Genomic DNA, 14,183 nt, shown 5'->3' on the forward strand with positions numbered 1-14,183 from the left:
CCTGGAATGACTCCCCAGTGCGTGGCCTGTCGTTCTCTCCCCTAGGAGACCCTCCCCAGCACCGAGCCGCAGTGTGCCCTCCACGGCCACAGTTGGTGCAGGGAACAGCCCCCCTCGGGCTCCTCCTCCTCCTCTCTCTAGCGCCAGCACCTCCGAGCTCCATAGGGCTCGGCTCGGAGGTGCTGGAGGGTGGAATGGACGACCCCCACTCGGTGCGTCCGCGGGTAGCCAGCAGGGTGTCAAGCCGGATGGACATGTCCACCAGCTGGTCGAAGGTAAGATGGGAATCCCTGCAGGCCAACTCTCGACGGACGTCCTCCCGTAGACTACATCGGTAGTGGTCGATGAGGGCCCGCTCATTCCACCCTGCATCCGCTGCTAGAGTCCGGAACTCCAGGGCGAATTCCTGTGCGCTCCTCCTCTCCTGTCGAAGGTGGAACAGACGCTCCCCCGCCGCCTTCCCCTCTGGTGGATGGTCGAACACGGCCCTGAAGCGGCGGGAGAACTCCGCGTAGGTGATGGTGGCGGCGTCTATTCCCCTCCATTCGGCGTTAGCCCACTCTAACGCCTTGCCGGTGAGACAGGAGATGAGGGCGGAGACGCTCTCGTATCCCGAGGGCGCCGGGTGTATGGTGGCCAGGTAGAGTTCCACCTGCAGGAGGAACCCCTGACATCCAGCTGCGGTACCATCATATGCCCTCGGGAGTGAGAGCCGAATACCGCTGAGTTCCGGTGCTGGAAGAGGAGGACTGGTCGATGTTGATGGTAAGGTGGGCGGAGGTGTGGGCACCTCTCTGGTGACCAAACGGTGCAGAGTGTTCGCCACCTCATTCATGGCGGCCTCAAGTCGCCAGATCATGGTGTCTTGATGGCTGATCCGTTCCTCCAGCGACTTGGGTGCCGCCGCTGCTTCTGCTGACTCCATGGTGGTGTGTTATTCTGTCACAACGGCTGATGTAGATGTGGTGAAGGAGTCAAACGCAGACACAGAAGCTAAGTCCAATACTTTACTGAACACGACCAAAAATATACAAAATACTGGCCTCAAAACAAACAAGAGGCGGACGATGCGCAACAATGCGCAAAAGGCTAGTATTTCCAAGGCGCACGAAAACAGTACAGTGCGACGACAGGGAAAACAACAAACAAACAACGAGCCGACCTGATGACAGGAGAACAATAACACACAACACAAAACTAACCAAACGGGAAACTTATAGAGGACATAATCAACTAAACAGGACACAGGTGTACACAATCAGACAAAACCAACAGACAGCGAAAACATCAAACGGTGATAGCTAGTACTCCGGGGACGACGACCGCCGAAGCCTGCCCGAACAAGGAGGAGGAGCAGCCTCGGCCGAAACCGTGACAGGTAAGCTGCTCTGACAACTGATGCTTAAAGTTAGTGAGGGAGATAAGTGTCTCCAGCTTCAGAGATTTTTGCAGTTCGTTCCAGTCATTTGCAGCAGAGAACTGGAAGGAATGGCGGCCAAAGGAGGTGTTGGCTTTGGGGATGACCAGTGAGATATACCTGCTGGAATGCATACTACGGGTGGGTGTTGCTATGGTGACCAATGTTCTAAGATAAGGCGTGGATTTGCCTAGAAGTGATTTATAGATGACCTGGAGCCAGTGGGTTTGACAACTAATATGTAGTGAGGGCCAGCCAACGAGAGCGTACAGGTCACAATGGTGGGTAGTATATGGGGCTTTGGTGACAAAACGGATGGCACTGTGATAGACTACATCCAATTTGCTGAGTAGAGTGTTGGAAGCTAATTTGTAAATGACATCGCCAAAGTCAAGGATCGGTAGGATAGTCAGTTTTACGAGGGCATGTTTGGCAACATGAGTGAAGGAGGCTTTGTTGCGAAATAGGAAGCCGATTCTAGATTTAACTTTGGATTGGAGATGCTTAATGTGAGTCTGGAAGGAGAGTTTACGGTCTAACCAGACACCTAGGTATTTGTAGTTGTCCACAGATTCTAGTCGGGCGGGTGGGTGCAAGCAGCGTTCGATTGAAGAGCATGCATTTAGTTTTACTAGTGTTTAAGAGCAGTTGGAGGCCACGGAAGAAGTGTTGTATGGCATTGAAGCTCGTTTGGAGGTTTGTTAACACAGTGTTCACCTTCCAACAGGACAACAACCCTAAGCACACAGCCAAAACAATGCAGGAGTGGCTTCGGGACAAGTCTTTGAATGTCCTTGAGTGGCCCAGCCATTGCCCGGACTTGAACCCGATCGAACATCTCTGGAGAGACCTGAAAATAGCTGTGCAGCAACGCTCCCCATCGAACCTGACAGCGCTTGAGAGGATCTGCAGAGAGGAATGGGAGAAACTCCCCAAATACAGGTGTACCAAGCTTGCAGCGTCCTACCCTAGAAGACTCAAGGCTGTAATCGCTGCCAAAGGTGCTTCAACAAAGTACTGAGTAAAGGGTCTGAATACTTATGTAAATGTGATTTTTCAATTTTTTATGTTTAATACATTTGCAAAAAATTATAAAAACCTGTTTTTGCTTTGTCATTATGGGGTATTTTGTGTAGATTGATTAACAAAAAAAACGATTTAATCAATTTTAGAATAAGGCTGTAATGTAAAATTTTTTGGAAAAAGTCAAGGGGTCTGAATACTTTCCGAATGCACTGTATGTTCATTTTACATTTGACACCTGTTGTTGCAATGACATGAAACGGTTTTGTTCTATGTTTCATTTTTGTATTTTTAAACCATTAAAACAATAAAACTAAATAATATGAGTTTCAAATCAAATTTTGTCTTACAGTCAAAAAATACAAAATTGTCTTATTTTAATATTTACAGTCTATGCGCATCTGGATCAATGAATACATTGTCTGACTGATTACAATTTACATTTGGTGTCCTAAGGTTTCTTATGTCATATTTTAACATAACAAATGCATTAATTTAGTAATTTATTATATATTATGAAATATTTACACAATTGAAATATCAATGGTCAGAATGACCGTCATGGACATTCTAGTAGCCATGGAATTCTGGACTTGGTATAGAGCAGCGTGGGGACACGTTTTCCTGAAGGAAGGACCTTAACACCCAACTATGACTGAAATATTCTGCTTTACGAAATGTTATGCTGTTTTCAAATGAAACACAATACCTTGCTCTTGTTGAAGCTTTTAGTTTTATGACTGGAATCACAGATGATGAATTGGCGTCATTCGTTCAAGTTAATTTGGCGCTTTCACTTTTATTATCAGCCCAGAAATAAAGCTGAATGATGTTATGTCCTCTGAGAAAACAGTATAATTTCCTGGACAGGTCACATGGTCAGGAGAAACGGTTCCTGTCTGGGGGCCAAAGGGTTACCTTCACCATCATCAGTTACAGAGGAGAGGCGACTCTGGTTGTATCTGTTACTTGGGTTAACTTAGTATGATTATCTGGTAGGGTAGTATTTTTACCAGCTGTGTGTGTCAAAGCGCTTGTCTGGTAAAGTAGTAGCCTCTTTCTCTTTAGTTTGTAGAAGGTCGGGCTTGTCACTCATCTTCCTCTGTTGGTGGATGCAGGTCTTGACAGAATATCAGAGGATTTAATGTTTTAGAAGGGACCATGCACTCAATCGCCCGGTAGATGGCATAATAACACCAGAGATTGTTGTACAAGCTTTTCAGACCTATTCAGATTTCAAAAATAGTGATTGATGGATAGGCTATATGGATACATATGATACACGTCTTATCTTTACTTTCTGCGTATTTAAGGAAATTCTCATTAGAATTGAATGAAGACATATTGGAATTCATATTTTGTAGCTATACTAGCCCGTCCCCGTCACGTTTATCACTGCTCTATCGTGCGCATTTTGTGAGAAATCCATTAACCATGTATCTATCATGTACTATTATATCCACCTGAGTAATTATGATACCGTGGGAAGTAACCTAGAAGACAAAACCTTTCACCTCATTTGTCTTTCCTAAAACCCCTTGCTTGTCGTGTGTGTGCCATATTTTTATCCTTTGAGCGCCTCCTGCCGCTGCTGCGCGTGCTCCATTCTGTCACTGCTGGCATCGAGACAGCTGCAAGCTCGTGGCAATGCATCTTTCGAAAGAGAGGGAGGGAGAGCAGCAGCCGTTCAATAGACTGGGCAGTCAGCAAACTATCGCAGTTGTCTGGGTGATAGCTATCTCGGCTCAACAGTCTATGGGCGAGTAAAGAATGAGAAGAGAGGATTCTCTTACTGACTGGACAGCGCAGGAGAGTCACCCTAAAAAGGTACGGTATTTGTGCCCTGTTTGATTGAGTTTGTTAGCTAGCTAACATTAGCGCGAGCGACAGCCAGCCAGGAGGCTTGTGGTCCTGCCTTTGTGACCATGATGCTGTGAGTGTTCGCATTGTGGATATTGAAATGACATTGCTAGCTAGCCTCATTACATTAGCTATCTAATTTGTCACACGCTAGAGTTGATAAAGAACAAAAGCGTTGTTTTTCACTGAGGAAGTGTTTTCTTTTTGGAGCGGAACATGCTATTTGTGGCTCCTTGTCCAGCTAAGTTATTTTGATTGTCTTGTCTTGATGGCATAATATGTTGCTAGTAGCGGACTGGAGTGAAGGAAGTTTCTGATTAACTTTACCAACTGCGTGGAGCCGATACCGGGCTTTGTGGACTCTAGCTCCGACTACATCGATTCTCCCAAGGTCAATACTTAACAACATTTAAATAATGAAACGCCCAGCTCGTACCTATGTTTGTCCTCTGTACTTGCGAGCCTTTTTTTGTAAGCTGAAAAACATACTTTTTCAATAAACGTTAATCAAATACCACCATCGCCTGTTTCCTTTTTGAGATTCAATTGCCACATGCGCATTTGCGCTGAGTTGCCATTTTAGCGCAACAGCAATGAGCGAACAGTCGGTGGTTGTAGTTGATTAACGTTTATAAAAGTATCGATTTCAGAAAACAAAAGGCATGCAACTACAAAGGACAAACATAGGTACAAGGTGGGCGTGTCGTAATTTACATTTTTTAAAGTATTGACTGAATCGATGTAGCTAAATTCCACAATGCCTGTTCTCGGCTCCACGCAGTTGGTTTAGTTCAGTTACTTTTCCTTGTGTCCACATAGTACAAATTCTGTACGTGACAAAGTACAGAACAGTTATAGACAAGGAAATCAAATAAATAAATAAAACATCTTAGAAAATACATCATTTTAAATTAAAAATAAATAAGTTAGATTGGAAAGACACCAAGGGACAACAAAAATACTATTTACACACTTTTCATGTAAACATATTCTTATATACAGTTACATTTTAACTTTAGAAAGAGGAGAGGCACCATGATACAATATGTTTTTTAAAGCTAAACTTGCTTTATACCTGAGTAACCTCTGATGGCAGAGCATTCCACGATGACATGGCTCTATACATAACTGAGTGACGCATTAAATCTGTTTTTGGTTTGGGTACAGGGAAGAAACCCATAGTGGCGTGTCTGGTGGGGTATGTATGTATGTCTGTCTGAAGTGTATGTAAATAGATGATACAAGAGGTTAGGCATTTTAAACACACAAATGTCCCTTAAAAAGACTAGAAGAGACGTAGTACATTTGTTGATGTTAGTTCTGTGTGCTGTTAAGGGCAAGGCGAGCTGCTTCTTTTTGGAGCCAGCTTCAACTTTGCTAGGTCTTTCTTTGCTGTGCTTGACCATATTACCGGACAGTAATCAAGATGGGACAAGATCAGAGCATGAACAACTAGTACAGTTGATCTTTGTGTCAAGCTCAGAACATATTTTTATAACAGACATACCCCTCCCCATCTTCACAACAACTTTGTCAATATGTCTTGACCATGATAACTGACTATCCAATGTTAATCCTAGGAGTTCAACTTCTTCAACTGAGGTCAAGGTCAAGAGAATGCTTTGAACCAAATACAATGCTTTTGGTTTTAGATGTATTTAAGACCAGTTTATTGTTAATTACCCATTCTGACACTGACTACAATTCCTTGCTATGAGTCAGTGAGCTCACTGGCTGTAGGTGCTGATGTGTAGTGTGCAATCATCAGCATACTAGGGCTGACCCCAATTAGTCGACTGGTCGATGGTTTGGTCGTTAGGCTGAGATTTGTTTTAGTCGAGCAGTAACAAATATATATATTTGCGCCTATCTCAGTGAACTAATCCATTGTGGAGGCCTAGACTAAAAGCCAATTTATGCTTGATCCGAAAATGTGGTCGGAGGCTCCATATGGAGAGTGTGATGCAATTGTGGAGCGTCTAGAGGCATGCAGAGGCCAAATCGAGCTCCGTACCGCATCGCCACGCGCCTCCCAAATTTTGTAATAATACGGAGGGCTCTGTATAGCTCCACATTGACATGATTGGTTGAGGGTAGGTGGGAGCGGTACATCCTGTATAAACACAAACTCACTTCCTTGACAACAGCTCTGCACTGCTCCGTGAAGCCAAGAAGTATGAATGCCCTGACTTCTACTGAGGCCATATCACCGTAAATGCTGCATGGCCAATGCAGAAGTCTGATTGACCATGCGCCCAGATGCACAATGCACTTCTCTCTCCAGAATGCGCTCTTTCCCACCAATTTGTGCACATTCATTGTTTCATAACTTCATTGTGAATTGTTTGCGTTTGATTGTTAGTGTATATCAATTCCCTATTACATACAGTGAGGGAAAAAAGTATTTGATCCCCTGCTGATTTTGTACGTTTGCCCACTGACAAAGAAATGATCAGTCTATAATTTTAATGTTAGGTTTATTTGAACAGTGAGAGACAGAATAACAACAACAAAAATCCAGAAAAACGCATGTCAAAAATGTTATAAATTGATTTGCATTTTAATGAGGGAAATAAGTATTTGACCCCCTCTCAATCAGAAAGATATCTGGCTCCCAGGTGTCTTTTATACAGGTAACGAGCTGAGATTAGGAGCACACTCTTAAAGGGAGTGCTCCTAATCTCAGTTTGTTACCTGTATAAAAGATACCTGTCCACAGAAGCAATCAATCAGATTCCAAACTCTCCACCATGGCCAAGACCAAAGAGCTCTCCAATGATGTCAGGGACAAGATTGTAGACCTACACAAGGCTGGAATGGGCTACAAGACCATCGCCAAGCAGCTTGGTGAGAAGGTGACAACAGTTGGTGCGATTATTCGCAAATGGAAGAAACACAAAATAACTGTCAATCTCCCTCGGCCTGGGGCTCCATGCAAGATCTCACCTCGTGGAGTTGCAATGATCATGAGAACGGTGAGGAATCAGCCCAGAACTACACGGGAGGATCTTGTCAATGATCTCAAGGCAGCTGGAACCATAATCACCAAGAAACAATTGGTAACACACTACGCCGTGAAGGACTGAAATCCTGCAGCGCCCGCAAGGTCCCCCTGCTCAAGAACGCACATATACATGCCCATTTGAAGTTAGCCAATGAACATCTGAATGATTCAAAGGAGAACTGGGTGAAAGTGTTGTGGTCAGATGAGACCAAAATGGAGCTCTTTGGCATCAACTCAACTCGCCGTGTTTGGTGGAGGAGGAATGCTGCCTATGACCCCAAGAACACCATCCCCACCGTCAAACATGGAGGTGGAAACGTTATGATTTGGGGGTGTTTTTCTGCTAAGGGGACAGGACAACTTCACCGCATCAAAAGGACGATGGACCGTCAAATCATGGGTGAGAACCTCTTTCCCTCAGCCAGGGCATTGAAAATAGGTTGTGGATGGGTATTCCAGCATGACAATGACCCAAAACACACGGCCAAGGCAACAAAGGGGTGGGTCTAGAAGAAGCACATTAAGGTCCTGGAGTGGCCTAGCCAGTCTCTAGACCCTAATCCCATAGAAAATCTGTGGAGGGAGTTTAAGGTTCGAGTTGCCAAACGTCAGCCTAGAAACCTTCATGACTTGGAGAAGATCTGCAAAGAGGAGTGGGACAAAATCCCTCCTGAGATATGTGCAAACCTGGTGGCCAACTACAAGAAACGTCTGACCTCTGTGATTGCCAACAAGGGTTTTGCCACCAAGTACTAATTCATGTTTTGCAGAGGGGTCAAATACTTATTTCCCTCATTAAAATGCAAATCAATTTATAACATTTTTGACATGTGTTTTTCTGGATTTTTTTGTTGTTATTATGTCTCTCACTGTTCAAATAAACCTACCATTAAAATTATAGACTGATCATGTCTTTGTCAGTGGGCAAACGTACAAAATCAGCAGGGGATCAAATACTTTTTTCCCTCACTGTATATCACCAGTAGTACATTTACCGTTAATTATTATACTTTCTAATCTACAATGTTTGACTTTGGTTAAGATTATTTATTTTAATGCATTCAATGTTATTATTCCAGTCTTGCCGTTCTCATTGTCGGCAAGCAACAGAAGTCTGTTTTTACATCCATTGACAATTAGAATAGTTCCTCAATGTATTTCAAAAGTCTTTCCAGCTCTCCCTTTCGATAACCACTCATTGTGAAAGGGAAACATGTTCTGATCCAGTGGAAACTTCATAAAATAGGCCTACCTGATTACTTCTTATCAGTGCTTGACTTGGACTGAAATATGTTCCGGTACTCATTTTGGGTTCTGGTACTGTTTACATTTAGGTGCAGGCGCTCCACAATACTTTTGAGCTAATATTCTATAAGAGGAACAGGAGCTCAAGCAGTAGAACATTTGAGGTGCAGAGCTCCTGCCCAAGTCCAGCACTGCTTCTTATCCCTTGCACAAGTAGCCTACAGCTGTGTCTGTGCCGAGCTCACTGGCTGGGAACCTCTGAGGGCCCAAAATATTTTATACAATGTTGCAAGTTCGCTAGCACAAGCTTCGGGCTGGACCCAGTTAATAGTTGATACAATGTTTCAAGTTTTTTGCAGACAGGCCATGTGTAGCCAATTGAATTGATTGGTTATTTGTTTTTATCAGGATATTTTGTACTTGCAGGCTGAAATGTTTTTATTTGTTGGCTTTATGTGGGCTATTTTTACATAGTTGGTAATATATGTTATTATAAATTATATTAAAATGTGCATATGAAAACCATAACTGGAATGTAGATCTTCCAGAGATTTGAGACTGGGACGGAGGTTCACCTTCCAGCAGGACAATGACCCTAAGCATACTGCTAAAGCAACACTCGAGTGGTTTAAGGGGAAACGTTTAAATGTCTTGGAATGCCCTAGTCAAAGCCCAGATCTCAATCCAATTGAGAATCTGTGGTATGACTGAAAGATTGCTGTACACCAGCGGAACCCATCCAACTTGAAGGAGCTGGAGCAGTTTTGCCTTGACGAATGGGAAATAATCCCAATGGCTAGATGTGCCGAGCTTATAAAGACATACCCCAAGAGACTTGCAGCTGTAATTGCTGCCAAAGGTGGCTCTACAATGTATTGACTTTGGGGGGGGTGAATAGTTATGCACGCTCAAGTTTTCTGTTTTTTTGTTTTATTTTTTGTTTGTCTCACCCAAAAAATTATTTTGCATCTTCAAAGTGGTAGGCATGTTGTGTAAATCAAATGCTACAAACCCCCCAAAATCCATTTGAATTCCAGGTTGTAAGGCAACAAAATAGGAAAAATGCCAAGGGGGGTGAATACTTTCGCAAGCCACTGTACACGTGTTTAGCAGATGTTATTGCGGGTGTACCGAAATGCTTGTGCTTCTAGCTCTGTCAGTGCAGTAATATCTAACAAGTAATATCTAACAATTTCACGACATATACCCAATACACACAAATCTAAGTAAGGAATGGAATTTAAGAATGTATACATATATGGACAAGCAGTGACAGAGGCATGGACTAAGATACAGTAGAATATTATTGAATACAGTATATACATATGAGATGAGTAATGCAAGATATGTAAATATTATTAAAGTGACTAGTGGCCAGTGATTTCAATAGGCAGCAGCAGCCTCTAATGTGCTAGTGATGGCTATTTAACAGTCTGATGGCCTTGAGATAAAAGCAGTTTTTCATTCTCTCGGTCCCAGCTTTGATGCACCTGTACTGACCTCGCCTTCTGGATGATAGCGGGGTGAACAGGCAGTGGCTTGGGTGGTTGATGTCCTTGATGATCTTTTTGGCCTTCCTGTGACATCGGGTGCTGTAGGTGTCTTGGAGGGCTTGTAGTTTGCCCCCGGTAATGCGTTCGGCAGACCGCACCACCCTCTGGAGAGCCCTGCGGTTGCGGGCGGTGCAGTTGCTGTACCAGGCGGTGATACAGCCCGACAGGATGCTCTCAATAGTGCATCTGTAAAAGTTTGTGAGGGTTTTAGGTGCCAAGCCAAATTTCTTCAGCCTCCTGAGGTTGAAGAGGCTCTGTTGCGCCTTCTTCACCACACTGTCTGCGTGGGTGGACCATTTTCAGTTTGTCAGTGATGTGTACGCCAAGGAACTTGAAGCTTTCCACCTTCTCCACTGCAGTCCCGTCGATGTGGATAGGGGTGTGCACCCTCTGCTGTTTCCTGAAGTCCACGATCATGTCCTTTGTTTTGTTGACGTTGAGTGAGAGGTAATTTTCCTGGCACCACACTCCCAGAGCCCTCACCTCCTCCCTGTCGGCTGTCTCATCATTGTTGGTAATCAAGCCTACTACTGTTGTGTCGTCTGCAAACTTGATGATTGAGTTGGAGGCGTGCTTGGCCACGCAGTCATGGGTGAACAGGGAGTACAGGAGGGGGCTGAGTACGCACCCTTGTGGAGCCCCAGTGTTGAGGATCAGCCAAGTGGAGATGTTGTTTCCTACCTTCACCACCTGGGGGCGGCCCGTCAGGAAGTCCAAGACCCAGTTGCACAGGGCGGGGTTCAGACCCAGGGCCTCAAGCTTAATGATGAGCTTGGAGGGTACTATGGTGTTGAATGCTGAGCTATAGTCAATGAACAGCATTCTTACATAGGTATTCCTCTTGTCCAGATGGGATAGTGCAGTGTGATGGCGATTGCATCGTCTGTGGATCTATTGGGGCGGTAAGCAAATTGAAGTGGGTCTAGGGTGACAGGTAAGGTAGAGGTGATATGATCCTTGACTAGTCTCTCAAAGCACTTCATGATGACAGAGGTAGAGTGCTACGGGGCAATAGTCATTTAGTTCAGTTACCTTTGCTTTCTTGGGTACAGGAACAATGGTGGCCATCTTGAAGCATATGGGGACAGCAGACTGGGATAGGGAGAGATTGAATATGTCTGTAAACACACCAGCCAGCTGGTCTGCGCATGCTCTGAGGACGCGGCTAGGGATGCCGTCTGGGACGGCAGCCTTGCGGGGATCAACATGCTTAAATGTCTTACTCACGTCGGCTAATCCTTGGTAGTGGGCCGTGTCGGTGGCACTGTGTTATCCTCAAAGCGGGGGAAGGAGGTTTTTAGCTTGTCTGGAAGCGAGACGTCGGTATCGGCGACGTGGCTGGTTTTCCTTTTGTAGTCCTTGATTGTCTCTAGACCCTGCCATATAAGTCTTGTGTCTGAGCCATTTAATTGTGACTCTATACTGATGTTTTGCCAGTTTAATTGCCTTGTGGAGTGAGTAGCTACACTGTTTGTATTCTGCCATATTCCCAGTCACATTGCCATGAGTGGCGCAGTGGTCTAAGGCACTGCATCGCAGTGCTAGCTGTGCCACTAGAGATCCTGGTTCGAATCCAGGCTCTGTCATAGCCGGCCGCGACCGGGAGACCCATGGGGCGGCGCACAATTGGCCCAGCGTCGTCCAGGGTAGAGGAGGGAATGGCCGGCAGGGATGTAGCTCAGTTGGTAGAGCATGGCGTTTGCAACGCCAGGGTTGTGGGTTCGATTCCCACGGGGGCCAGTATATAAAAAAAAAAAATATATATATATACACAGTGAGGGGAAAAAAGTATTTGATCCCCTGCTGATTTTGTACGTTTGCCCACTGACAAAGAAATGATCAGTCTATAATTTTAATGGTAGGTTTATTTGAACAGTGAGAGACAGAATAACAACAAAAAAATCCAGAAAAACGCATGTCAAAAATGTTATAAATTGATTTGCATTTTAATGAGGGAAATAAGTATTTGACCCCCTCTCAATCAGAAAGATTTCTGGCTCCCAGGTGTCTTTTATACAGGTAACGAGCTGAGATTAGGAGCACACTCTTAAAGGGAGTGCTCCTAATCTCAGCTTGTTACCTATATAAAAGACACCTGTCCACAGAAGCAATCAATCAATCAGATTCCAAACTCTCCACCATGGCCAAGACCAAAGAGCTCTCCAAGGATGTCAGGGACAAGATTGTAGACCTACACAAGGCTGGAATGGGCTACAAGACCATCGCCAAGCAGCTTGGTGAGAAGGTGACAACAGTTGGTGCGATTATTCGCAAATGGAAGAAACACAAAAGACCTGTCAATCTCCCTCGGCCTGGGGCTCCATGCAAGATCTCACCTCTTGGAGTTGCAATGATCATGAGAACGGTGAGGAATCAGCCCAGAACTACACGGGAGCATCTTGTCAATGATCTCAAGGCAGCTGGGACCATATTCACCAAGAAAACAATTGGTAACACACTACGCTGTGAAGGACTGAAATCCTGCAGCGCCCGCAAGGTCTCCCTGCTCAAGAAAGCACATATACATGCCAGTCTGAAATTTGCCAATGAACATCTGAATGATTCAGAGGAGAACTGGGTGAAAGTGTTGTGGTCAGATGAGACCAAAATCGAGGTCTTTGGCATCAACTCAACTCGCTGTGTTTGGAGGAGGAGGAATGCTGCCTATGACCCCAAGAACACCATCCCCACCGTCAAACATGGAGGTGGAAACATTATGCTTTGGGGGTGTTTTTCAGCTAAGGGGACAGGACAACTTCACCGCATCAAAGGGACGATGGACGGGGCCATGTACCGTCAAATCTTGGGTGAGAACCTTCTTCCCTCATCCAGGGCATTGAAAATGGGTTGTGGATGGGTATTCCAGCATGACAATGACCCAAAACACACGGCCAAGGCAACAAAGGAGTGGCTCAAGAAGAAGCACATTAAGGTCCTGGAGTGGCCTAGCCAGTCTCCAGACCTTAATCCCATAGAAAATCTGTGGAGGGAGCTGAAGGTTCGAGTTGCCAAACGTCAGCCTCGAAACCTTAATGACTTGGAGAAGATCTGCAAAGAGGAGTGGGACAAAATCCCTCCTGAGTGGCCAACTACAAGAAACATCTGACCTCTGTGATTGCCAACAAGGGTTTTGCCACCAAGTACTAAATCATGTTTTGTAGAGGGGTCAAATACTTATTTCCCTCATTTAAAATGCAAATCAATATATAACATTTTTTTGTTGTTATTCTGTCTCTCACTGTTCAAATAAACCTATCATTAAAATTATAGACTGATCATTTCTTTGTCAGTGGGCAAACGTACGAAATCAGCAGGGGATCAAATACTTTTTTCCCTCACTGTAATATTTGCACTCACTAACTGTAAGTCGCTCTGGATAAGAGCGTCTGCTAAATGACTAAAATGTAAATGTTAAATGCGGTGGTTCACGCTTTCAATTTTGCGCGAATGCGGCCATCTATCCACGGTTTCTGGTTAGGGTAGGTTTTAATAGTAACAGTGGGCAAAACATCTATGCACTTCCTGATAAACTCAGTCACCGTTTCAGTGTATTCGTCTAAATTATTTTCGTAAACTACCCGGAACATATTCGAATCCGCTTGATCAAAGCAATCTTGAAGTGTGGATTCCGATTGGTCAGACCAGCGTTGAATAGTCCTTAGCACGGGTACTTCCTGTTTGATATTTTGCCTATAGGAAGGGAGGAGCAAAATGGAGTCGTGGTCAGATTTGCCGAAAGGAGGGCGGGGGAGGGCCTTGTAGCCACCCCGGAAGTTCGAATTGCAATGGTCGAGGATTTTAGCAGCCCAAATACAACAGTCGATATGTTGATAGAATTACGGCAGCCTAGTCCTCATATTTGCTTTGTTAAAATCCCCGTCTACAATAAATGCAGCCTCAGAATATAATGGTTTCCAGTTTACATAAAGTCCAGTGAAGTTCTTTGAGGGCCGTCGTGGTATCAGCTTGAGGGGGGGCATATACACGGCCGTGACTATAACTGAAGAAAATTATCTTGGGAGATAATACGGTCGGCATTTGATTGTGAGGTATTCTAGGTCGGGTGAACAAAAGGACTTGA

General features: G+C 44.6%; 1 protein-coding gene across 1 annotated transcript in view; it reads left to right on the forward strand.

The window, feature by feature from the left end:
- Positions 1-4,121: 4,121 nt before the first annotated feature.
- Positions 4,122-14,183, forward strand: part of LOC311135002 (uncharacterized protein) — a 128,476-nt gene continuing 118,414 nt past the window's right edge. Inside the window, exon 1 of the mRNA XM_084168806.1 lies at positions 4,122-4,267. The gene's annotated coding sequence lies outside the window, so the exon portion shown is untranslated. The remainder of the gene's footprint in view (positions 4,268-14,183) is intronic.

Source organism: Coregonus lavaretus (assembly GCF_964263955.1).
Source record: "Coregonus lavaretus genome assembly, chromosome: 9".
NCBI lineage: Eukaryota > Metazoa > Chordata > Actinopteri > Salmoniformes > Salmonidae > Coregonus > Coregonus lavaretus.